General features: G+C 41.4%; 1 long non-coding RNA gene across 2 annotated transcripts in view; it reads left to right on the top strand.

Moving 5' to 3' along the window:
- Positions 1–25,855, top strand: part of LOC134517955 (uncharacterized) — a 38,765-nt gene that overhangs the window by 7,020 nt on the left and 5,890 nt on the right. For both annotated transcript variants that reach the window (XR_010071780.1, XR_010071778.1), the window contains exons 5-6: positions 2,834–2,889; positions 5,316–6,674. This is a non-coding gene — a long non-coding RNA (uncharacterized LOC134517955). The remainder of the gene's footprint in view (positions 1–2,833; positions 2,890–5,315; positions 6,675–25,855) is intronic.

The following is a 25,855-nucleotide window of genomic DNA, read 5'->3' as shown; positions in this document are numbered from 1 at the left end:
CTTTCTTTATAAATTATTGTACCTTACCTAATCTACTCAGTCAAGTACAAAAGTGTATAAAATAGGTGGCTGAGCAGAGGATATTACATTACATGACATCCTTCACTTGTGTTAATGACTCTGTATTGTGCTTTGCACAAAGTGGAGAGCACTGGATAGCAGATAATACCGTAAAAAAATATATCATTGGCTACATTTCTTAAAAGGACAAAGGGAAGATAGGGCCTGTTTATGCAAAGAGCTGGTTTTCTCAGGTTCTAAACCAGCTGTGACACCATGCCGTCCTTTGAGAGATATTTTATTGGGCAACAGATCAGTGTCGGAGGTCAAAAGAGCAACAGCAATAGATGCATCATGTTCCCTGGAGCTCCCTGGGGCAGATCGGGACAATAGTTAGAAAAACTGCAAAGTCTGTGGGAATAAAACACTGGCTGTTCTTGTGCTTCTCTCTTTTGTGTTTCTTTTTCATATCGTATGTCTTAATGAGAGGAAGGACCCATGCATGACACTGGTGTGATGGTGAATAAAATGCTACAGGACAGTTTTAAGCTCTTGAGAATGAAAATATGTTGAAAAGGTGGGTTTGCGTATCAATGATGGCAACTAAAAGTGGTGGAAAAGCCAGCAGAGAAACGCCAGTGCTAGTCCCATGTCAGACCTCCCTGTCAGAGACTTGATCTTCAAGTGGGGACGACAGAATACCCTTGCTCCATTTTAGCGACGCTATGGGTTTTAAATACTCTTTTTATTTTATCTCTCCTCAAAGGAAAACAAGTCTAAGCATTTTGTTTCTTGGAAAAAAGTGGGCAAACGCTAAAACAAATTACCACTGGTGTGGTGGTATTAAGTTTATCATACAGTGTTTGGGTTTTGGATTTTTTAATTGTTGTTATGCTGAAGAAAAGACAAATAGGTGTATTCTTACGAGGATTTAAGTAAAGAAGTGAGGTTTACTGGCAGCTCATTTTAGGAATGGGAGAATGAATGTTGAAAAAACCCCATGTACTGAAGATGGGATGTTTGATGGTTGGACTAGATGATCTGAAAGGCCCCTTCCAACCTAGGCAATTCTATGATTCTAACAGAGTGACAGTGAATACATGGTTTCCAACAAAAGTTTGTCACTTCCAGATTTTCACCATTACTACCAGTGTAAACAGCAAAAGGGCTTTTTTAATCAGAAAATCTCAGGCACACAATAGCCCAGCGTAATTGGTTACTGTGACTGAAGTGCTTGTTACTAAACAAGAGCCCAAACTGAAGCTTTAGATCTGTGTAAATCCAAAATGATTGCCTGTACAAAACCCCTGAATTCGTCTCCTGACAGATACACAGGTTTCACTGTGTGCATCCTAGTCAACCTGTCACCAAGCCCAGCTGTTCTATCTGCCTCTGAAAAATGAACACCGCTTCGCAGCAGAGAAAGCACTCGGCACATAGCACCGCTTGTTTGAGTTTTAACTGGTTTTATCCGGCCTGGACTAAGGAAGCCATTTTGTGAGATGATAAGGCTGAACTTCCTTCTTTGACAGTAAGACTGAAACATGTCCAAGACACAGAAACTGTGTTACCTGAGCATCAGTAAGGGGTTTACAACACAGCAGAAATAAATAAGAACAGTTCCTGACAAAAAAAAAATATAAGAATCTAGTGGTGTATCTTAATTACCTGTTGTATCTAACCTGGTCTGCTTCCTGCCAGATTGAGGCATAGATAAAATTTCCTCATGTTTGTTTACAAACAAGATTTATCCTGCAGGATGTTGATCGGTCTCCTCCGGATCTTCCAGGGCTGCTCAGTATGTTCTTATTGTTATTACGTGAGCATTAGTAGTTTTATTACTATTGTGCCTGGGAGCTATTTCCTGGACAATGATTTGATTTTCTTGGCTGTGAACAGAAAGTGGGAGTTCCCGCCACGCTGCGCTTACAGTCTCAGAGATAACACATGGGTCCATGCAGCCAGGGAATCACATGGAAATCAGGATCCAATATTTGATCAGCACAGATAGCAACAGCCGTCGTGCACCAGCAAGCTTAACTGCTGTCAAACCTCTGGTAGGGAAAGCAGAGCTTTAGGGGAGGATGGAGGGAAGACGTTGTTATGGCTTTGTCGCTTCGTTGAGCCACATCAGCCATATGGAAGCAAAGCACAAGGATACTTGTGAGAAAATCTAACCGCTAAGTAATCAGAAAGCACACTGGATCTATCACCCTCATGGTGTTTTACTGCTTTGCTGCCTTAGGATCCAGGTCTTTTGCATCTTGAAGGAACAGAAGACTTTCTGTCGAAACAATAGATTATGAAGTGGAGAATTTCCCGACTTGTGTGTCATCTGCTACTACAGATACTAGCTTTGTGCCCTTTAGTATGTAAGAGGAGTCAGCAATGAGGAAATGATTTAACTTCCACCATAACTAGCCACTCCAGACTTTGTGTCATCCTAGGCTTCCCCCAGCTTGGAGTGTTTGTCCTAAGAACGTGCTCTCTCAAAGCAAGGCACCCACTTTAAATTCAGTTGGCTGCTCTTTTCACAGACTTAAGTGTTTTTAGCAGTTCGTCCGAACACAGATTAGATGTGAGTAGCACTGTTCACTGTGTGAATCATAGAAGATTTAGAAGCACATTTTCTTCTGCTTAATGATGTTACCCAAATTGTAACCGTAAGATTTCAGAGGCTTTCTTGCAGTAAAGCCACTTGTATGACTTTGTGTCTGTCAGCATCTGTAGACAAACTTCATGAGAAAGGGGCTGCTTATGATCTCTGTCCGCTCATACTCTTTCACAAAGATTTTCTACGATGACTGATTTAGACCATCCTTTATAATTTCAGCATGGAGTAGTCCTTAGAGAGACCTGTGAATCATTCCCGTGGCTACTGTTATAAAGGTAACTAAATATACGACCAGAACTAGGGAATGAGTGTTTGCTGTTAGTTGGATATCAGCACTGTCTTTGATACCACTGGGTATATCATTAGCATAATTCCTCGCAAATTGGCAAGAGGACTGCAAAGGTAACTCAAAGACTTCTTTAATTTGGCTATGTTACAAATAGTTAGTTCATTTACTTTCTTCCTCTTAGCATGACATTCCTCCAAGGTGTATTCTGAGTACCTACAGTTAGAACTGATTATTCCTTAATCTCCTTGCTTAAAAATGCCATTTTTCTTGGTTTTATTTCTTTTTCCTGGTAAAAACGCCTTTGCTTTAAGAAGCCTGAATCCCTAGTACCTCGCTGCTAGCGCAGTCGTTGCTGGCTGGGCAGCATAGATCTGAAGCAATGTCATTTGGCCAATCTTGCAGTTCCTGCCAGTCACGCAACATTGAAGCACATAGGAATACAAGTCAGGCTAGCAGGGACAAATGCAGGCTGAAACGCTGCTACAAAGGGTAAGACAGCTCTAACCTGTGCTGCCTCTCTGCCACTATGTACGCTGAAAACAGAGGAGGCAGGGATAAAATGCTTTTTTAACAGTTATCTGCAGTTATATATATACAATATAGCACATACGCAATATTTTGAGGGAAACTCACTTTGAAATTCTTGCTACAGTTTGGAACAGCTGGGGAAAGTTAGGGAGAATAGCTCTTTGCAAGGGCTTTTGAAACACAGCGCTTCCTTTCCAACACGCTGGTTGTGCTGCAACAACATAGCCCTGTGACCTGCGTGCATACCACCTTGACCTCGTGACCATAAGAAAAGTGATCAAAAATTGTTGTTCCTGAAGACATCATTCAGAACACTGCCAGATTTGGTGTCATTGAGCATGAGTCACAAATCTGATAATGCAATTTAAAATATTGAATCATATCCTCAACTTATGATTCATTATGGGATTTAAATGCCACAAGTGGTGTCCTGGACTCTATTCCAATATATATGAGTTCAGATACCCTTCCAAAATAAGCAAGTGACTAAGAGCCATAAATTCATCTCACCTCAACCACTAATAGTGCCCAGAAAGATTATGCTTTAGATTTTCTGGCAAGAATAAGGCAATAAACATTCCAGTATGTACTGCCCCAAGCCCCCCTCAGATCTCCTCCCTGTTTCACTCTGAGGATGCCAAAATGAAATTTTCAGCATCTCCGGGGGGGTTTAATTCTGTTTCAGGCAAAGAGAGGTAAAGTCACATTACAGCTTTCATTCACCGGTGTGGTAAGACTCCATTTCTTGAGGCACAACCTGCAGATAATTGTGTTTGTAGTAAAGCGTACGGGAGAATACTGGTGATCTGCCCTACATCTGCTCTGAAGGGAACAGGCAGCACCAGAAGAAAAGAGGACTTCTCCAAAGCAGATCTGACAGAGCACATTGCGGACGTACATGGTCAAAGTACTGACTTCATCTCCTGGGAATAAAATACTATTCGCTGCAAAGCAACGGTTGTCCATCAGATGCAATGTCTCTTTCAGAGCAATATTTTTCAAAGTTTTCTTTATCAGGGCACACCGACACACTCTGTCTCCCACCAGGAAAAGTCATTCATGCTTTGGAGTTGGTAGAACCATCATTTTGCATCAATGATCTCTTGCTAAAGTTCAACGATTTTTGGGCCTGTGTTCAACAATAGCTAAACTAAAAATCATGCCTTGTTGAGTCTGCCACTGCCACGGTTTATCTGCTGGATAAACCGTATTGTATCTACTCGCTGCAGTTCCTGTAAGTTGTGCTGTTTTTATTTAAACTCTCAGAGCACCGTATGCCCTTAGGACATGGATTCCCACATTGCTGTTTCCTCTTTTAACAGTTCCAGTAATGACTCCCAATTACTCAACCTTGCATACAGATGTGGAATGTAAGCATTCAGCTAATTTCAGCAAGTCATTTTGAAAGATGACCCATTTATCAAACCGCAAACAAGCAGAAGGTCCAAATGCTAAAGGTGGACGCTCACATCAGAAATGAGGTCACCTGTACACACCAATAAGTCACAAAAAACATTCATAAGCTGAGGAGAAGACATTACTTGAGATCAGAAACTCACACTTCTTAATGTGTCATACTCCAATTATGATAGCTGCAGAGTTGTTTTAAGTGCCCTCAGCACTGTTGCATTATAATAATGTGGGTTTTTTTTAGAATTGGAAATTGATCTTGACCATTTTCTAATACTGACATATAAATATAGAGAATTGTTAGAAGAAATCTGAGCAAAATTGTGGGGGATTTTATTGTGAAGTAACGAAATATTCTTGCTAAAAGAAGATTTTTTTTTCATTCTATGACTACTATTTGTAATCTGTTCTGTGCATCTGCTGACATAATTGTGTTATATTAATTGGTTATTAATACCCATCAATGAAATGCAGGAGTTGATATAAAGAGCCAAATCTGCTGGATGTGAATGTGATCAAAGACCAAACCTCGATGCTGCAGCTACTCCTTCTCTTACAACTGAACCTAAAATATAAGTTCATTGGCTTTACAATAGTTACTCTAAATTTCCACGTGTGGATGTGAGTGGAGAGTCAAGCACAGCAAATATTAAGCACAACTTAAATAAAACTAAATAAATCTAACAGGCATTTCCAAAACACAGTATGAAGATTAATAGGGAGAACTGCTTGAATCAAAGCAAAATTTCATTTCGGTCCAACCGGCACAGTTCATGTTATCAAACTACATACCACTCCTCATCATTTTGAAACAGGGAGTAAAGATACGATGAGAGTTTATAGTACGCATTAACAAGGAGAAAACAAATTCATAGGTGTCAACATCAAAGCGGCTTAGAAAGAAAAACTTGAATACATTTGCTTTTGAACTACTGGAGACAAAATACTCTGTCAGTCCCTGACTGAAACGCCCTGGTTGCAGTGCGTATCATCACAGTAGGTGCCTGACTTATGTCAGATATGATATTTTGTGAAAAACTGCAGAGATAATGGAATTGCCAGAAGATCTCTGTAACGAGGTTTCAGCGCAAGGGGGATGACTAATCACCATGTCATGTGCAGGACCTAAATGGAAAGGATCATAGCACACTCTCAAAGTTAGGATCAGTACCAAGAGGAATTTGGGGAATACAGAATGTATTGATAATGAGCTCACATCAACCAAGCGCAGCTCCAGAAAGCACACCCATGTCAAGCAAAAATGTCACTCAAGGAGCAGAGTTTGACTGGTATAAAACAGGTGAGACTGCGCAGAGTATCAAAGTTCACAGGAGAACTCCCTGAAAAGGAAAGAAGAGGAAGGCATTTCTGTTTCTCAATAATGTTCGGAAAACACACCAGGAGGACACTAACGTTACACCTGACTTAATAAGAGATGGAGACGTGCACCAAGGGTGCTGGCAGAGCAGCCCTTCCCTGGAGCCAAGAGCAGCGCTGCCGGATTTGGGAGCCAGGTTGGAAATTGTCCCCACGGTTCGTCATGTCCGAGGGTAGTGCATCAAAGAGATTTGGTAATTAACATAATCATTTCTCCTCATACTATGAGCCATAACTGTTGCCTTTCCAGGAGCGTTACCTGCAATTACCTCGCTGAAATGTTGAGCTATAAATAACTGTCAGAAGGAGCTTTCTACAAAAGGTCTCAAAGCGCTGAATGGCAGGTGAACGGAGGCTGGTTCAGACTGTCCTTACGCCGTGCCGACAGATGATATATTTCAGAAGAAAAAATAAATAAATTACACAGTGAAATACGGAGACTTCAAGAAGTTTGAGGTAAATTTACGCCTATTTCTCAAATTAGTTACACAATGCTATGCAGCTCTTAAAATAGAGAGCTCCCATTCAGGATAGAGACTGTGTAAAATTAAAGTCACCATTGAGAGAGCGAGTGAGCTGGAAGTGCAGCGTGCGGTGGCCAGTCCCCCGTTCCTCCATGAAGGACACGGTCCAGGTCCAGTGCAACGCTGCTGGTTCCTTTCCATCAATGGCAGCGGGCACCCGGTAAGGTCTTGCACACTGTGGGGTTCCTTTCCTACCTCCTTTTAACTAATTTCCTTTTCCACTGGAGTTAATTAACATTATTTTTCTGAGAACAGAGCCTAGGGAAAATGTCTTGCGTTACATTGCATATTTTCATCCAAAGTTTGTTTCAGCAAACTAAGGGTAGTTCTTTTTCCTTGTGAGTCTCATTTTCAGCGAGTGTAACAGGTTTTCAGTCAACTTGCGTTTGATCCAGGCGTTTTTCTGTGCCTTCCCAAAAGTATTAGGAATATGGCACAACCCCCCAAATCGTTATTTCCAGTATTTACAATGTGTTCTGGCGTTCTGGTGTAAAGTATACATGTGAAAGCTAAGCTTTGCTCGCTGGCATGTGCCCAATTGTTAAGAGAGGATTAAACCCAGGCTATCGAGACAGAGTCAGCAAATGCTGACTGTTGGCTGAGGTGGTGCCACGGCACAGACTGTGCAGCGACACAAAATGCGCGCAAAGGAAAACGGAACTGCAGAATTTCATGCGCAAGTCTGAGCCACGCTGTTATGGCTTTTCAAGTTAGAAGTTAGCCAGGCGGGATATCACTTGTGTCTTGTACTTTCAAACATCTCACTTTGCTTACTTTTAGATTAGCTACTTCATTTCAAAGGATACATGGATTCAATTACGAATCAGATTTTTTTTTTGCACCTCTAACTTGACAGACCAATTCTCAGTTTCAGTATTGACAAGCTTTTCTGCCTAACAAAATAATTCACTGCAAATGATTTAATATGACCTGTGAGATCATTGTAAGACAGTAAAAATGGCTTTAAAAAATACAGTGTAGCATTCCGTCTCCCAAAAGATTACAACAGGATGTGTTTGACAGCCTTGGTTTATAAAGTCATTCTGGTAACATTTATATGTACAAGAATTGTCAAATTTAGTGTTACTACAGGTCAATTTTCACGTTCTCAGTTAATACCAGTGTAAAATATAGGTGACAAATTTCATTGTAGCCTGACAGTTTTAGATACGCAGTAGATATAATATCAAAAGTATGTCTTAAGCTAGAAGTGGCATTTTTAACATTTCTCAGCTGAATACACATCCTTCACAATGTTTTGATCTTTTTTGTAGCAGAACATGAAAAATGTACACCAGAAAGCTGCCCCATGCTCTAACAAGCTATTTCCTATGAGACAAACTTTTTAAATGCCGCATTCTTTGTTATTTTGAATCAATGCAGTGATAGGAACAAACCTCGAGAGAGCTCTGGCAGATTCTAGGACAAAGAAAATTTCAAGAAACTATCATATTTCATAGTTTTCTATATTGGTAGGACTAAGCTCTCCCTTTCTTCCCCTCTTGCATTATCTTCTACCCCATTAAATGTTCAAACGGTTCCAATATCTTATTCTGATCCTAGCAGTTGTCAAGGTTGGGCTCAACTCTACCTCTATTCATCTTCATGGTGGTGTTCTAGTTACCTCCAGAATCATGAAATCTGCTAAATTTTCACATAAAAGAATCTGAATTCTGATGGTGAATAGATATCTTCCCTTTGAGCCTCTTTCAAGACATTGCCATTGTATGAGGCTAAGGGAAACTGATTAGCTGACAGCAGACACAGATAAGATCCAGTAACTTCATCTCTACTGTGTATAAGATGTACATATATATATATATTTAATATTTTTGATACAATAAATTACCTACCCTATTCTGAGTGGTTACGACTTGAACAACAATACCTTTCCTGCATAAGTTTAGTATGGGAGTGAAGAATGTATTTCCAGGGGCAGTTAAGGAGGCTTGATATTTCACCTCATGGCTAGATGAAAATTATGCTGATGCCCAATTTCCATAATCTTTTAAAAAGTTCTAAAAGGACAGAAATGTAAAATTGGTTGTACATCAGCATGGTACTCTGTTGTAGCCCACGTATTGTATTATCGCTAACAAACTGCGATTTTTCCCTTTTTTTGGTGGTGTTTTTGCATTTCCCCCCACGAACACATTCCAAAAATATAAGGGGAAGTTTTGATTCTATTAAAATAAAATGAAATGCATGAATTTGTATTGAGGGGAAATCACATCAGAAAAAATTATTTTACTGGCTGCTCAGTCAGACCTTTACAGTCCATAAGGATTTGCGATGGCTCATGGCAACCCTGAGAAAGGAGATCTCTCTGTACCAGCGATCATTAGGAAGGCTGAAGACAGGCCTTTTTCTTACCTGTCCCTCCTTGCCTGTGTGGATATTGCAGTTGGGTCAATTAAAATTCAGTTGCTTTGGAGACAGAGAGGCTGAAATGTTGTTATTCATGTAGGGGGACAGAAAGGACCAAGGAGCTATACTTCACGTGCCCTGGACAGTCAAACTTGCTTTCCATCCGACTAATGGAAATTAGACAGGAAAGGACAAGGGAAGGTATTTCTGTCTTGAAAGAAAGGGTGAATACAGTGGGCACTTTCCAGAGAGGCATCTGACTCGGGGAAGACTTCAGTCCGGCAGCAACAGAGGATTACTGCAGCCTTAATGGAGCCAGTTATATCAGGAGGTTTAGGAGCTGTCTCTGAGCAGCAAAGGAAGACCTGGAGGCGGGCACACCTGCAAGTGTTTGGGCTGCAAGGCAGCAGTTATAAATAAAATAACTGTCTTGTCTACATCATTGCTGGAGACCAGTAAAAAATCTCCCAGAATGAATTGTTTCAGCCTAGAATGTGGAAAGGATTTTTTTTTTCAATTACCTTTTTTACCTGAAGTCTGAAGTTGCCCATTAAAATTTTACAGCTATACTATTAATTACAGTATGTGGCAGCAATATTTCAACTGTGTTACATAGAATTTTTAGAGGGGAAAAGAAGCCCAATGATCCAACAGAGTAGTGCATCTCCCCAGCAAGCATCCGTGCCTCAGGATTGTCTCTCTTTATTGACCATCATTCGAGAGTAAGGCAGCAGCTAAACAAAATCTTTTAGTTATGACCCTTACGTGATCAAAGCAAACTTTTCACGTTAATATTTGTACCTAGTATCTTTACAGATGAGGAGGAAGCAGCAACAAGATCACACTAGCATTTCTTCAATATGCATTTGCCAAATGAATAATTTCTCTTCACACTCCTTTAAAAAAGACCGTCATTACTGCACCCCATTTTCACATTCAAAAAAAGTGAATCATAGAAACTTTTCTTTTGCAGCACTTAAATGGGCTATTAGTACTTACAACACTGTTTTTCTACTTTTCTGGAAAGTTATTTATATTAATTATCTCTTTTTCTCAAAAGAAAAGAAGTTCCTTGGCCATTCACTGAGAAATTCTCTCACCAAAGTGCAACACCAAGGAGAGCCTTTTTGCCAGCAAAACTTCTCCCATATTAGCCACTGAAGCAGCTAAAAACTACGTCTTCCCAGCAGCTTATTCCTTACTATCATCAGCTGAAGACAGCCATATGCACTAGCCTAAGAAGTTCATTGCACTTCTCAGTCCGAGCATTTTTTTCCCGGTTCTGTGCAGTTGCCAACCTGTCTGCTCTCCCAAACGTTATGGGACTCTGACCATTTCTAACGATGACAACGTAATTCAGTACTGTCTGTGTTTATTCCTCCAGGAATACGCTGCTTTAGCAGAAGCAGATTTGCAATGTGCGTGACCTCTGCTCTCCTTAATAATTCTTTTTGACAAAACAAAGAGACAGGGTAGCATTTTTAATGGGAGTCGTATTAACTGCTACATCTCCCTGATTTAGGAACTGGTAAAAAAAAATATCTCACAGTTATTTAATCCCATCTAAAATGCATGCTTTTCATAAAGTTACCAAGCAAACCAGAGAAGCCCAGGAGGGCTAATTTGTTCTGAAAGTGATGGCTAGAGGTGGAGCTGATTTCAGTTGGAATTGTGGGTCTGGGCTGCTCTCGAAGGAAACACAATCACTAGTACAAAGCTGATGCTTCTAGAAATCTTGGCTCAGCTCCGTAGGACCACCGTGCCTACACCAGGAGCGGAAGAAAAGTTTCTTTAACATTATATTTGTCTTTCTGAACTTCTGGGGCTGAGCAGTTCATTACTGGTGTAGCCCCAGGACAGTTCTGGCTCTCCATGGTCCCCTAGAAGTTATGAGCAGCCAAGAACAACTGGAGAACTATCAACTAGCATGAAGCGCACAATAATCTCATACTACTGAGTGGTACGTGCTAGCAAATAATGGCTTTTTAATAATGGCCACCTGCCACTACGATACAGTCGGGTTTAACTGTTTTTTACACGCCCATGCCCACCTTTGCCGCAGTAGGACAAGAATAGGGCTGCTGTCATCAGTGTGTAGGGCAGCTTCTCTGATCTGAGAGGAGGTTCAGCCCTACTCCCTAAAGGTTTCTGTCATCATTCTAAAAAGTTCCCTTTATATCTTTCTATTTAAAAAACTGGAATGCTAAAAAAAAAAATAAATGTAATTTTTCTTATTTCTGCATTTTCAAATTCAGTGAGCGTTTCTTTCCACTGTTCCTAAGGGAGCACACGCTGAAATGACTCTCATCTGTTTATTCATCCAAGCAGCAGCATCATTCATTCTTTGAGCATAAATGCAGCCTCCTGCACTAAAGCAATACAATTGTTTTGCTCTGTATCACAGAAGAGATTCGTGTTTATTCAGATTCTTATTTATCTACTTACTTAGTCAGGCAAAATTTGGTCGAACTAAACTAAAAGGATGAAATACAGATCTAGAGCCTGCAAAGCACTCCTTAATCAAGAAGATTGTGTTTAAACATGGTTTTAAAATTATTTGTTAAGGAATTGCTTTTAAAGAGAGATACAAACTGAAAAATTACACCTAAGCACACATCTGGCTTTTAGGGGAGCCTTGACTGAAGCCCCAAGATGTTGTAGCCTGTCAGACCCTGTGTCCTTAAAATACTCTGCGAGGACTTCCGTATAAAAGCACTTGCAAATTTGGGGACTTACATCTTGAGTTCTGAGCTGAACTTCCATGTGTGGACTTATCACTAGTTACCATACTGGTAGTTGGAAAAAAAGGGGGGAAAATCCCCCACAAATCCTGAAAAATCAAGTGCTTTTGTGTTCAAAGGAACTGCAGTTTTTTAGCAACTAACGCTGTTTAAACAAGCATGGGCTAATAGTGAAAATAACGTCTACGCTCTGGTTACACAAGCAAGCTATTTTAATTGTTGCTATTGGAAGACAAGTATCAGCATACTACGTCTTAAGTCATCTGGAAAAATGTATTCCTTGGCTTTTTTTCCATTGAATGAAATGTTGTTTAAAGCAGAGAAAACAGTTCTACTTCCTTACATGTTTTTAGCGTGTCTTCAGGGCATTGCTATTTATTTTGCAAGGTCAGAGTAACTGCATGCTATTCATTTCACTGAACTTTTGAAATATGGCCCAGCAACTATCAATTAAAGTGACTGATTGACTAAAGTGTGTAGTACTTTTGTCTATTGTAGGCTACAATCACTCATATTTTAGAACTATTTTTTTTACATTAGCTGTCTACTTGGCTTAATTATAGCTTCAGAGGCATTCAAAAATGCAAAAAGGGGTCCATATTGAAAAGTAGCAGCTGAGTAAGAATGATTATAAAAACAAACAATGCCAACAACTAAAGGCTAAAATGTCACATTGTAGTTTTCTCTAATTGCCAAATAGCACTGATAAAGTGGATTTCTCAGTTAAAACGTCTTCAGGCTTTTGATATCTGAGCATAGTCTTGATGGCTGCACATTGAAAAATGGATTTAGATAGTTTTTTGGCCAGAACTACTGAGCCAATTTTTAATAGAAGAAGACTGGGAAGGTTATTTAATCTTCATTTCATATTTTTTATACATTTTCTCTTGCTTTGCTTGCTATCGCAGATATAATGAGAATGCCATCTTCATATATTTGTTCATCCAAACCTGCACCCCAGTTAGTATGTTCAGGTTCACTATCTCAGAATTATGACTAGTAGAGGACAAGGAGCCAGCCAGGAGACAGTGTCCTGCTGGAGCATTTCTGGGAAAGCAGTCTCAGCATAAGTTTATAGCGCACATTTGGCAGATGTGGTCACTGCCTACCCTGCGGCAAGTTCCCTTCTCACATCCTCTGATGTGGATAGTTTGAACCATTCTTTTAAAATCTATTTCCATGTCTCTTCCCCATCCTCACTGCCAACAGCCTCCCCACTCTGAGAAGTTCATAAAATTACGTGGAGTATGCCTGTGTATACAGATGTATGTATATAGATGTATAGGGATGCTTCACGGCCATGTCTCAACAAAGCCACGCTCCATGCTCTGTTTTGCCTGAGATAACAGCAGCCCAGCAGGTACATTACACCGGCTCTGGACTCCTCTGAGACACAGCCCACGTTACAACCACAAGCTACTGTATTGCTGCAGACTGCTAGGCCTTAGGGGCCCTGTGTCCTGTTCATCCCTGTAAAACTGGATTATGTATGACACCCCAACTCGCTGCTTGAGCTAGCATCGCTCTGATCAACAGATGCAATAGGCCTGTTCTACAGTTACAGTCTCCTTCCATAAACCTGTACTGTATTTTGAGGCGTATACTTTGTGAAAAGATGAAACAGAGTAGATTTGAAACAAAATCTTTATCAGAAAATGAACTTACATTATTAGCTACGTTGGACTCTGTCCAATATTTGGCAGCTCCTTTCCTGCCACTCTTGTGGGGGGCCAGAAAGGGCAAATGAGCTGGAAGAAATTAGAAGCTGTGCTGATGTAGACCCATTAGCGTCTCAAATAAGAGCCTTGCCTTCTCCTGAGAAATTCAGCCCAGCTAGGATGTTTGAAAAGTACACCCAGTGTAAAGCTAGTTTTAGAACTTCTGTGATTTAGCCTCTGTTAGTCAGTCTAATAACTAACTGTGATATCATTTATGCTGAATGTTTAATTAAAAGCAATTTCAGATTATTTACTACTGCAGGTAGAAAAACGGTATAGATGGCAGGAGAGCAGGAAAGATCCAGGAACAGCCAGATGCTGCAAATACCATGTTTTAGTGTGAATAATATAGTACACAGAAAAAGAGGCAGAGTAATAGGAATAGAGAGATGGAAGGGAGCCTGTACAAAGTACAGAGCAATAAAAACCATACTAAAACCAAGATTAAGTTATTCTAAAAGATGCACTGTGTCTGTTCAACAGCAGAGCTACTCAAACGCCATAAGATATGGAAAGTATCTGCGTGTAGCTGTTGGTATTACTCCCTCCATCGTAACGTCAAAACAGATTCTTCAAATCTGCATCAGTTTTGTTCTGAGGCTCATAGCATCTGTCCAGTGCATGGCTAAATAAGTACTCACATGTTATTTAAAAATAATTGTACTCTCTTGGGTAGTCTCTGCCCTGTATTACCATATGAATGGAAAACAGCTGCCACTGTGATCTATTGGTAGTGGCTTTCTTAGACATTCCTAATGATGCATTTATTATGTATTTAGTTACGTTTACTATTTGAAAAGATTTTCACTGTTGTGCTGGATTTCTAGATAGCCATATAAATAAGTAGCAAATAAGTTTGGAAAAAATAGTCCTGAAAAACCTGCAGACTTTAAAGGATTGCAACCTATCAAATAAAAACACAGATTTCAGACGCAGTGCAAAAGAAAGGTGCTGAGAATTTATTTTTTTTCCACAGATTTTGTTGCTCTAGTAACTGAAAGTGGATGAAATTTCTATGTGGGTTTAAAAGCTGGACATCTTTCACAGAATATATAATCTCAGGAATGTGGGCATCCTTTTAATTTTCACAAAAATGATGAGCATCTACAGTTGATTTCAGTGGCAAATAGGAATATTCTGCCTCTCTGAAACTCAAGCTCAAGCTAGCGATAACTGTAGTAGCACCAGTGGGAAGCAATATCTGTGGATACGCAGACCAAAGCAATTAGTGCTGAGGACCTAACACCATGCTCTACATGTCTCAGGGGTTTTACTTACAGTTAACTGCAGCCTGGTCCTGTGGACTGAATGCCAATTAGCTGTTGGAATACAGCAGGTGCCCTCCTGGAGTGGCTTCTTTCTCCTTTATCTGTATTCAGAAGGAACGGGCCATGCCCTCCAAGACTTCTCTGCAGAGAGAACCAGAACACAGCAGGTTAAGGCCATCAGAAGACCTGCTTCAAGAGCACATTCTCGATCCAAACTGAAATATTCTTGTAGATGCATCTGATATCTCTTAGAAGCGGGCCTGACTGTAAATTTGAGATTTTTTTCAGACTTTTCAGAACTTGAAACAGCCTTGTTCCGGCCCTTCTGGTTTGCATTTACACACAGCAAACCTGCCCTGCAGTATTCACTCCTAAATTCTTGTGGTTCTGAGGACTCTCAGCTCCCACCGATTCCAGCAAGAATCGATACTCAGCGTCTCACAAAACCAGTTGCTTTATGCCTGGGGAGAAAATGATGCAGTACCTTAATACCCTTAACAGTTCATAAATGGTAACAGCAGACTGTGGTAGGGAGTCGCCACGTTTGTAACAGTTTTCCTTAGCGCAATATTTAAATTGAGAGTTACTACAAAAAAACACTGCCGGACTGGTGATTGTGCAGTATTTCGATGTATTTAGACGAGATTTACGTTTAGAGAGATCAAACAGGGAAAAGATGGTCATGTAGTTTAAACTGTGATTGCTGAGCAGAACAACATGCTGGCAATAAAGCTGTAAGAGGAAAAACAAAGGTTGAATTTTTTGCCTCATTAGAAACACCAGCAGTATGGGGGCAGAGCAGGGCAAGAAACTAAGCAACCAATTCAATATCCACACACAGAAGCAAAAAAAAGTACTCTTTTTATGACATGGAGCAAAATTCCGTGACTAACGTGCTTGTATCATCTTGAACTTGTTTGAAATCATAAGATTCATGTTACAAAGATGAAAGAGAGCAATAAAAGCAGTTATCACTAAGACAGCCTGTAGTGGGATTATGACCAAGACCTTCTGCCCAGACTTGTGCCGTTGTCCCTCCTTGTGGCCTTCAGACAAGCACGGCCAGCCTGGCCAGAGTACCTGCATGAAATGGTGGTGAGAACAAAAGCCAACCCAGGCTGAGGAATTTTGCAGGTTATAGTGTGGTGTCAGCAGTCTAAGCACATAACAACTGTTGCTGCTTGCTGGCCTGGGAATCATCAGTCACTCCCCAGCTCTACATTTGTTCCTCAACACTATACAAGGCCATTGCTAGCCTGGATAAACGGATCCATCAGCAGTTTCCATGAGGCACATCCTCTGCGCCAGCTGAGGCGAACAAGCATGCCTGAGCTGGAGTTCTATCAACAGCAGAGGTGGTTGCACAGTAATGCAAAGGAGGCTGAGGAACAATAAAATGCTCTTTATTTCACCCCCATGCCAGCGCCCCAGACTCTGATCCGCAGTAGTCATCATTTGCAGCAAGACTCACAAAAGCGCAGAACTTCTTGGACTTGCAGGCCAATTTAGATATTTTTTTTTCCTCTGATTGCACACAGATGAAATGTCCAAGATGCAAACTAGCACCACAATGGTGAAACCTCCATAAGTCAGCAAGGAATATCCTAACAGTGAACAGAAAAGCAAAGAAATAAAGCGTATAACTACACAGTGTCTTCACACAAACAGCTGCGTACAGGAGCAACTTACCAATCTGCAGTGGATGCTGGGTTTTCCCTTAGCTTGGAAAGAGGCTTGCGGGTACACATGCCCTGCTATTAAAGGAAATTGTCACACAGAGAAATCAACAGCTTTAAGCTGTTGGGACTAGTCACATTTTGAGTACATACTGCTTGACAATGTGAACAATGCAACAGCGCTTCATTGTCACAGGAAATTCTGACTCCACGTCTCTGTCATGAAATAACTTATTTTGCCATTATTTCTAGCTAGCAAAATAAGTGAAAAATCAACTTAAAGGACTTCTGAGCCAAAAATTTGCACTTAAGTATATTTTTTTTTTTGTAAAGTCTGGAAATCTCCAGTGAAAAACAACTATTTATCTGTCCAGCATCTTCCAAAGAAGATAACTTTCCTGCCTATGCCAAACCGGCTAACACAGTGAGGATCTGATGAACCCTAAAAGAACAGAATGTCTCGTTCATTTACATACAGTAAACACATGTTTCATCCAAACACAATTGTGAAATAGTTTTGAAATCCTTCTTTCATTGCCGCTTGGAGACTGTTGGCTAACGAGAGTCCCAGAAGGTTGTATTGTTTCTTGTTTACATGGGAGGATCAAATTACAAAAAATGTTTTGGAAAGATCATTTGTCTTTTGTTTCCTGAGCACTTTATTTCCGTTGAACTACTATTTCTAAGACTAAGCATCAGGCACCTTCAGGATCCATCCAGTATAAACTCATGCTTTAAAGGAAGACATGCATAAAGTCTGGCACACATAAGCATAGTCTGTCTTTATCACCACAGCCTAGATAAAATTTAGAAGCTGGAAACACGGCTGTCTAGCAGTCATAATTCTGTCTGCATTTATCTGGCACCAGCTTCCCTTGCTCTTTCTTTTGATTCGTTCTGTATTTTCTTCTCCAAATATTTTCTTAGATTGAGAGTACCTGTAGTACTGATGCCTGACATGCTGTGTATTTCTAATTTTGGCCGCTTACAGGAGTAGGTGCTGAGGCTGTGCAAGACTTCACAGATTCAAGTCCAAAAGACAAAACTGGTACAGATTGTAAAATCATCATAGCAACAGTAAACCGAGCTTCTATGAAAAGCTGTCTTGGAGAAAAGTCTGTGTCAGGGAGCAAGTCTCAAAGTTTTCCAGGGACGGATGCTGCAGAGCAGTCCAGGTGATAAGGCATGGCCAAAGGGAAAAAAACAACAAGCAAATGAGAGCTGACCAGATTAGGTAGTAAGCTTTTACTTCAAAACTACAGTTTAATTTTGAAAGAGCTGTAAGCGTAACAAGGTTGGTGGTCTCTCCTCAGTCCCTGGTGGTTAGAGGAATCCACCCCATAAAACCACCGCATCTGACACAACTGGCAGCTGTGGCATAAGAGAGGCCCCGGCCTGAGGCACCGCGGCTGTAATGCACCTTCACTGCCACGAAATAGCAAAGAAACACGCGTGCTCCTATCAAACAGAGCTGGCTAGTGGGAGTGGAATCTCCGTTCGCAAGAAGTAAGTTCGTTCTACAACTGACCCAGCATCAGTTCAAGCAGCGCTCACGATCTTTAATGTTAACCTTTTATCAATGAATTGCTTTGGTGAGAGGCTGCATGAAAGCCCATGGACACTGATAAATGCAGCAGGTGGGTGGGCCACGAGCTGGATCTGGTCAGACAGAGGCCAGCTCTCGTGCACCCTTCAAAATGTATGGCAGCATAAATTGAGTGACACTGGAAAAGAGGCAAAAAAGGACACCAAATAGCAGGCGATGCAGCCAGGCACAGCATTTTTCATCTTCAGAAGTAACGCTTTGTAATTTCTGTAATGGGTTTCACTGATGAGCTTAAAGAGATCTGTTAATGAATTACTTAACTCACATAATGTCCTTGTGGCACAGCAGTATTAAATTTATCTACAAACAAGTAAACTGAGAGGCTGGGAAAGCCCATGACCCGGCCAAACCTGCACAGCCCACCAGGGAGCGACGGGGGGAACCTGCAGCTGCAGCAGCACCTCCCAACCCGCAGCACCCACTTCAGGGATGCACGCACCACAGTGCCACCAGGAGAACGACAACGTGACAAGTGCTTCCCTCTCCCCTTCCACACCTCTCCTGCTCATCTGTTCCCCTCAGGTCCTGCAAAGTTCCAGCTTTTGGTTTTGTTGAGTTGTGAAACAGAGCTACTACTATCAGGTTTAGTGAAAGTGGCACCAAACCTTTGAGTGGTCCCTTAACTATGTGCATGATATAGGAGAAAATCTAACCCAGTCCAGCTCAACAGCCATACCAGCCAGTTACCAAAATCAGCAGTCATCAAAAAAATCCAGTATTAGAACAGCGGCTATGCTTATGATTTGCCTTTACTAAGAGAATATGTCTTATAAAATAGGCACCAAATGTCATTTGTTTCTACTTAAATTGTACTTGTGTGCTTCCTTTTTCTGAATAAAATGTCCATTAGGTATTTATGGAACGGCATGAGTCAGAGGAAGCTTGCACGGCATTCATAGTGTGCAGTAGAGTACTATCGTTTTAGTCATCAGCTTGGAAAAGCTATCAGCCCATTAAGAATGACCTGCAAGGCCACAAAAAAAAATAGATTCTAGCCATGACTAGCCCTCTCTACCTACTCAGAATAATTGCAAGATGAACTTTTTACGGTATGAGTAATCAGGAACCACAAAAATGCTGATGAAAGCAATAGCGTAGTGTTCCTCAGTTATGGTGTATGCATAATCATTGATGGATCAGCTCTGAAAATTCTTCTAATCATTAAAGGCAAGTGGGAGCCAAGCAAATGAAAAAGAAATAGATACAAACTTTCAGCACTTAATCTGGATGTGCAGGTCCTCACAGAAGAAGAGCAATTTAAACATCTGTTACTGTCTGCTACAATTTCCATCTTGAGAAATCAGTGTCATAAATTTCTTCAGGAAAGGAGCCTGTGTTGTGACTCAGTAGTTGGTTCAAGCTGTACTTAATTAGAGTAAATCAGCACTGCAAATGTCACATAGTTCTAATTCAGAGAGAAATAATGGAGCTCCAATGTAATTTGATTTACAGCTGACGATCACCTTGGGAGGTGATTTCTAGAAGAGGTCATTCCAGAAAGTTCTTAAGCGAGTACTGGGGTTAAACATAGTCTAAGAGAACTACAAGGGAATTCTTACTGGCAAGAGGTAGAAAGGTCAAATCAAAGAGGGTTTTTTTTTTTCACGAAAGATTCTCAATACAAAGGCTGCACTCAGGGGAAATAGTATGGTCATGTACTCATTCCCTAGCAGATTAGGTGTATGAAACTGGCCGTATTACTAACAAAAATCAGGTTTCAAAGCAACGGCTGCAGTTTACTTCTCACAGCCAAGCCGCCATGTGGCCAGAGGGACAACTACTCCACAGAGACCTGCCTGTGGGCTGATGGAGCCGTCGGCTACATACTTTCAAATTATTATTCTCCTACACCTACGTTAAACATCTCCAAAATTTGAACTTTGGTTGAACTGACCTTTCACAAATTATTTTTATGCCCCAAATTTGGAAAGACATTCAAAGGAAATAAAAAACCTCTCTTGCTTTACCTTTCAGACAATAGCCTTGTGTTAGCCAATGTATATCTGCTTGGCTGAACCATGGGCTCTTCAGCAACTCCACAGCAATTCATTTCTGCTTTGCTTAAAGTTTAACTTACTTTTTTTTTTATTTTTTGAGCATAGCAGGGCAGAAATAGAGCCTTGTTCTACTTTAGAGGCAAAACTAAAGAAAAGGCCGGTCATTGCACATCCCTCGGAGACTGGCTGGTTTTGACTGACACTGCTAATATGGTGCAGATCTAGGCATTTTTCTCTCCCCTATCGGGATAATTTCAGATGTACCTTTGGCTGATTTCTGCCACTATAGTAGCTTAGCTGTGCAGATAATTACAGCACATGAATAAAAAGATTTTTAAAAGGTAAAACTGTACTGAAAGCACACCACAATATGAAAGCAAACCTTCGACTTGACTTACCTTCTCTGTGGTACGTTGGAATACCTTAGCCGTGAGGGGTATCCGACCCACATTTTCCATGTCAAAGCCAAAGACTGGTCACCTAGTAGGTACTGCAAGGAAAGAGGTACCATATAACTTCTGATTGTTCATGGTCACCCCACAGAAGTCTCTGCTCATGGCTCAATTTTAACACTTCTTTTCTTACTGTATGCGAAAGAGAGCATTGAACAGGGAGCACTCGCAATATCCCAGCTGGGAACCAGCATCCCTATGGGTGCTGGGTGCTCACGCTCACCCAAGCCTGAACTTTCCCCCGTAACGTCAGCGACAATCTTAGCCAATCCTCTTATATATAGAAAAGTTCAGTTCCTTCCCTTTCTGCTTAAACTTGTTTTGTTTTGTTTTGTTTAATAGCCAACCATCCTATGCAGTCCCCGTGGGGACCCAACTCAGGGGGTGGCTGCATTTCACACCTCTGGGAGAGGCACGGCGTTGCGGGGTGACAGGGCCAGGGAAGGACCAGCCAGAGCAGATGTGCGTGATTGCTCCATGTTTCTGCCCCAGATTGTGGGAGGCAGTCAGGGAGCCGCGGGAGCCAGGCGGGCTTTGTCCCAGTGTCCCAGCTAACCCGTGTTTACGAGTCAACCAAAGCTCTCATACAAAGGAACTGAGAGAATTGTTTTTCTTCATGCATGACGCTTGCTTCTTGTGTTTTTTGGGTTCAATACCTCTGTGTAATCTCTTCAGTGATTTGTTATAGTAACCTCTGAATTCTCGAGGTTTTTTAGGGTTTTACTTGTTTTTCCTCTTTCTCACATTGCCTTTTCTCTTTGACGTTATGTTTTTCAGTGTTTCTGTTACGGCGTTGCAGGCGTCGCCCAGAAATCACAGTGTCTCACTCGGGCGTTACATAACAGTTGCACCAGATATTGCTGATATTTCCCACTGTTTACAAAGCAAACTTGGTTTCCTCTTCATGTTTTCCAGTATACAATTGTCAGTTTACAAATGAGCTCTGAGTCATTTTTGCCAAGCCATCGTCTTTCCACTCGCTGTATCCGAGTCCCAAGTGACAGAGAGCACACGGCAAGAACAGTAATAGCAGAAAGGGCCGATAATCTGCTGCGGTACAAGAGGGAAGTTATTTTGACTTGATGTAAAAAGTTATGAGGTTATTGCAGTGCTAATAATAAGTCTTTTAATTTGGCAGTGTTGATGCAGGATTTTATTTTTTTTTTAAACTGGTTGTTTTCCTTTCCATTTCCAATATTCATTACCAGGAGCTAAATCTTTGGCCACAATAAACTAGTGCTGACTTCCCTGAAGTTACACTGAACACTGGGGCCCCCGCCCCATATCTGCAGCCATGTATTTTGAAGGGGTGCTGGCACTTACTAGAGTTTAAAACTGGAAAAAAGTTGTTTTGTTTTTGCTTCCTGTGTTGTAACCTGCAGGTGTGACAGAGCATGTGCAGCCCAGTCATGTGTTACTCAGCTGCACTATTCTGCTCCCGGGACCCTGAGCTGGTCCGGGGTGCAGAGTAGTGACCCTGAGTGAGCCATAGCTGGCTTTTGTGCCAAATCCTGACACTTTTCACTGAAGTTTTACTTCTCTTACTATGTCCCTTGCCAGCCCTGGCATAGCCCTTCTATACGCACGCGTTTTGCAAAGGGGGCCAGGTGACACACAAGGGAAGAAATGTGGGCTATGCAGAGTATTTATTCTCTTTGTGTCAGTATTTCCTAGCATAGGCTATAAAGACAAGTGGATCTGTTCCTCACATATCACAGCTCTCCCTCTGAAAGTTTAAAGTAATGAACAATAATTGTCTTACGCAAATGATTTTCCAGGCTATGAAAGAAGATTCAGTCCAAAAAGGCAAGTATGCTAATCTGTTTTCAGCCAGCTCTCCACTCCGCTCTTGTGCATTTCTAATAGGCACAGCAATGATGCAGTACCAAAAACACTACTCTGCCCTTTCGGTGATGGATGTTAACGGTCACAAATAATCACTGAATCCATGCTAACTAAGAAGAGCTTATTCCTTTGCAGTCCCAGTAGCGTGTCACACCATGATCCATCGCCGTGTCTCATGGAAATGAATTGGTCTTTTCTCTTTTTGTTCCTGCACATTAGCAGCCATTTGCATTTCCCTCCAATGAATTTTATTACCAGGTTCAGCAACAGATCCTTTACAGAAATGGTTTCAGATTTTCCAAGGCACAGTGGAGGAGGAAGCATGTCACACAGAGGGCTTCACTATTGCTGTGACGCCTTCGAGGTTGCAGCGAACGGAAAATGTTTTCACTTTAAAGGCTCGGCTTCGAAAGGGCGATTGCACCTTCTGAGTTGCTAATGAAATAACTACATTCCTGCCAAATTGAGGCTGGTATTGTACACTAAAAAGTGACGTGAAACAGCTGTGTTTGACATTATGGCGTCCACTTACAAAAGGGTTTCCTCCTCAGCTCCTAGGAATTTGCATGGAATAAGCAAAGTTGCAGTTCCACATCTCTGAGAGCCCCAAAGTCCTCGTCTGTTACACATTTTTCTCACAGTTTGTTCTGAGGGCGCATGGATGAAAAGTAAAGAAATCATAGATAGAAATAAATGCCTTAGTTAATACTGTTTCCTCAGTATTTTTTTTAAGCTGATGACCAGACATTTGAACTTAAATGAGACAAGTTCAGGCTCACTGAGCATTCGCTGCACCTGACTGCTTTGTTCGGTTAGGGTTTTGCTTTGTTTTCTTTAATTTTCAAGAACCCTTGCATGACTTCATAGGATTTAAAAAAAAAATAAAAAATCAGAAGTAATAACTAGCTGCAGCTTACACATGCACAATTATAACCGTATTAATGACATGGTTTCTTTTTCTACTGTGATAAAAGGGTTCAGCCTCTGAGTAGTATTAGTATATCTGAATATTTTGCCATTAAAAGCATTGCATAAGGAGCTCTTTGCGTAACCAACTAGGGCTTTGGGTCACATCAGTGTTTTATCCAAGTGACTCACTTCAGGCTCCCTTGCACGTGCTTCACTGTCTTCTCCTCTGTACCTGAGCAAAACTGTTAAATGGCACACTTCATTTTTTTTGCAAAAGACTTTTAACATTTCATTATGTATTTCCCTTATCCCTCATTACTGTCCATTTTATGCTGTTTCAAATTATGTCCCCTTACACATGCTCAGAACATCCTGTGAACTTTTGGTTTCTGAGTCCATCAGTGACGCACATGGCTGAAACGCACCCATTTGACACGCTGCCCTGAACGCTTCCAGCCCATAAAATCAGCCATACCCTGCTGCACGCAATTGCCGGAAGATGATTAAATTGCATTGCCTAATCTTTTCTCACAATCCATATTGCAATTTCTCTATGAGGCACAGCCTTCCCTCCAGCACCACCACCTTTCTAGCAATCCGCTTTGCCATTGCTCCAAAACTGCAGGGGTAGCGAAGTCTGAGCGTGGCAGTCGGTAGTGCATCAGGTAATGAAAATTGTGCTGGTCTTCATCACTTCTGCCTCAGGGTTAGCAAGGTGCCTACACTTTTACGGCGTCGTCTAACACCGGCTTGCTTGTACTGAGGTGTGGTCAGAGCGTTTGTACGTGGTGCACCAGGGCTTCGGTTGACATGATGCCAGCCCTGCCCTGCTCTCAGATAGTTTGGCCTCCGCATTTGCGGCAGGGAGCCGGCAGAAAGGCGCCGCCAAGGGGGCTAGCTGTGTCACAAGCAGCTGTTACACGGGATCAGAGGAGGCGACGGGAATTGCTTTCATATTTCATTAACTATACTCGAGCTGTTTGCAAGATGGGAGCGGTGAGCCAGCATTGGGCACCGTTTCCTTAGGAACAGTTGGGAACCCTAATGCGCTTGTACTAAATGGTGGCTTGGGTTACGTGACAGTCATATGGGCACTCGCTGCAGTTTATCAGCCAGATCTGAACTTGTGATCTCATAGCAAATGGCTTAATCATCTCCTTAATCGTCTCCTTAACACTTTTGAACTCATTCACTGGTGGTTACCAATGTTTCCTGGCGCCTTGCCAGCTTTGAGGAAGATGGAGTCGTTCATTCTAATGGAGCAGGCATTTTTAGCAGGAAAAAATATGCTACTCTTTTTGCAATGGGTTATTTGTCCCTTTACCTGCTTTCTTTAGGTACAATGATGGTCTGCAGAGAGGGGAGTGCCAACCCCAGATTTGGCAGAGAAGGCAGCAAATATAACCCATGGCTTCCTTAGACAAACCACATTGGGAGTTAGGAATCAAAGCTGACTGTCTCTTCAGCTTAGCAGGCAGAGCCCACCTCCACACTGTTCACTGCATTGAGCCCGTGTGGCGTAGTCTATTTGATGTATAAAAAACTGAAGCCTTTTTGAGTTCTGAACCTGATCTGTAAGTTTGCAATTCAGTATCTTCCTTTTACAGACAAAGGAAATTTTGCCTGAAGGTTGTTGGGTTTGCTTCATAGTAAAGTGGTTTTCATTTAAGATGTCTTTGTGTGTTGACAACCTTGTCTGAAGGTTATTTCGTTGTATTCTCCTTGGTCAAATGCTATTCACAATACAGTGGATGTCATGACCCAGTAATCCCATTTAATGAAATTCAGTGCCTCCTGACTAGCTATCAAAGGGAGGTCCCATTCAAACAATTATTAGACCTTAGCACTCAACTTGTGACTAATATCAAATCAGAAATTACTCTTACTTTCCTCCTTCTGTTCACCTTGAGTGAACGTTAAATTGATTAATAGATCTAGATATCATCAAAGTCCTGAGAATCTGCACACACACTATAATAAAGGCAAAAAATAATTTCTGATGGGTACATTTAATCCACCTCATGAGGCATCCTGTTAATTCTCTTGTCCCGTGAACCATCTAAAGCTGATGATGTCGCACATTTGTCTCACCAAAATAATTAACTCTTATCAAAATCCACTATGCTTTACTTAATCATAACAAGCTGTTGCTCACAACACACGCAGTTTGATATCAGAAACATGAAAATAATGCGAAAGAAGGAGGCTCTAGATCTCTTAAGAGAAATTTAATCTCAGCCTTGCAATACCTGTATCTTGGTGTCTTCCTACCTTGCTACCATGGCCTTGAGGGAGTTTCCAGACGTGGGAATAGTAACGTGCCTAACAACGTGGTCCACAAAGAAAAGCAGTATCCTATGTCAGCTTCTGTTTGGAGTACCAAAGGAAACATCTGGCTGGGACCTACATCCAGGCCAGAGAGAAACATAACCTTCCGTGCAGGATCCACAGCTACCAAACCACTTCTAAATACGGGAGCATGAGTCAGACTAACTCTCTCATAGGAAGAGGTGGTGAAACACTTGTTCTTTCCA

The sequence above is a fragment of the Chroicocephalus ridibundus genome, chromosome 6 (genome assembly GCF_963924245.1).
Source record: "Chroicocephalus ridibundus chromosome 6, bChrRid1.1, whole genome shotgun sequence".
Lineage (NCBI taxonomy): Eukaryota > Metazoa > Chordata > Aves > Charadriiformes > Laridae > Chroicocephalus > Chroicocephalus ridibundus.
Note: the sequence above shows the minus strand (reverse complement) of the source record. Positions and strands in the feature narration are given on the sequence as shown.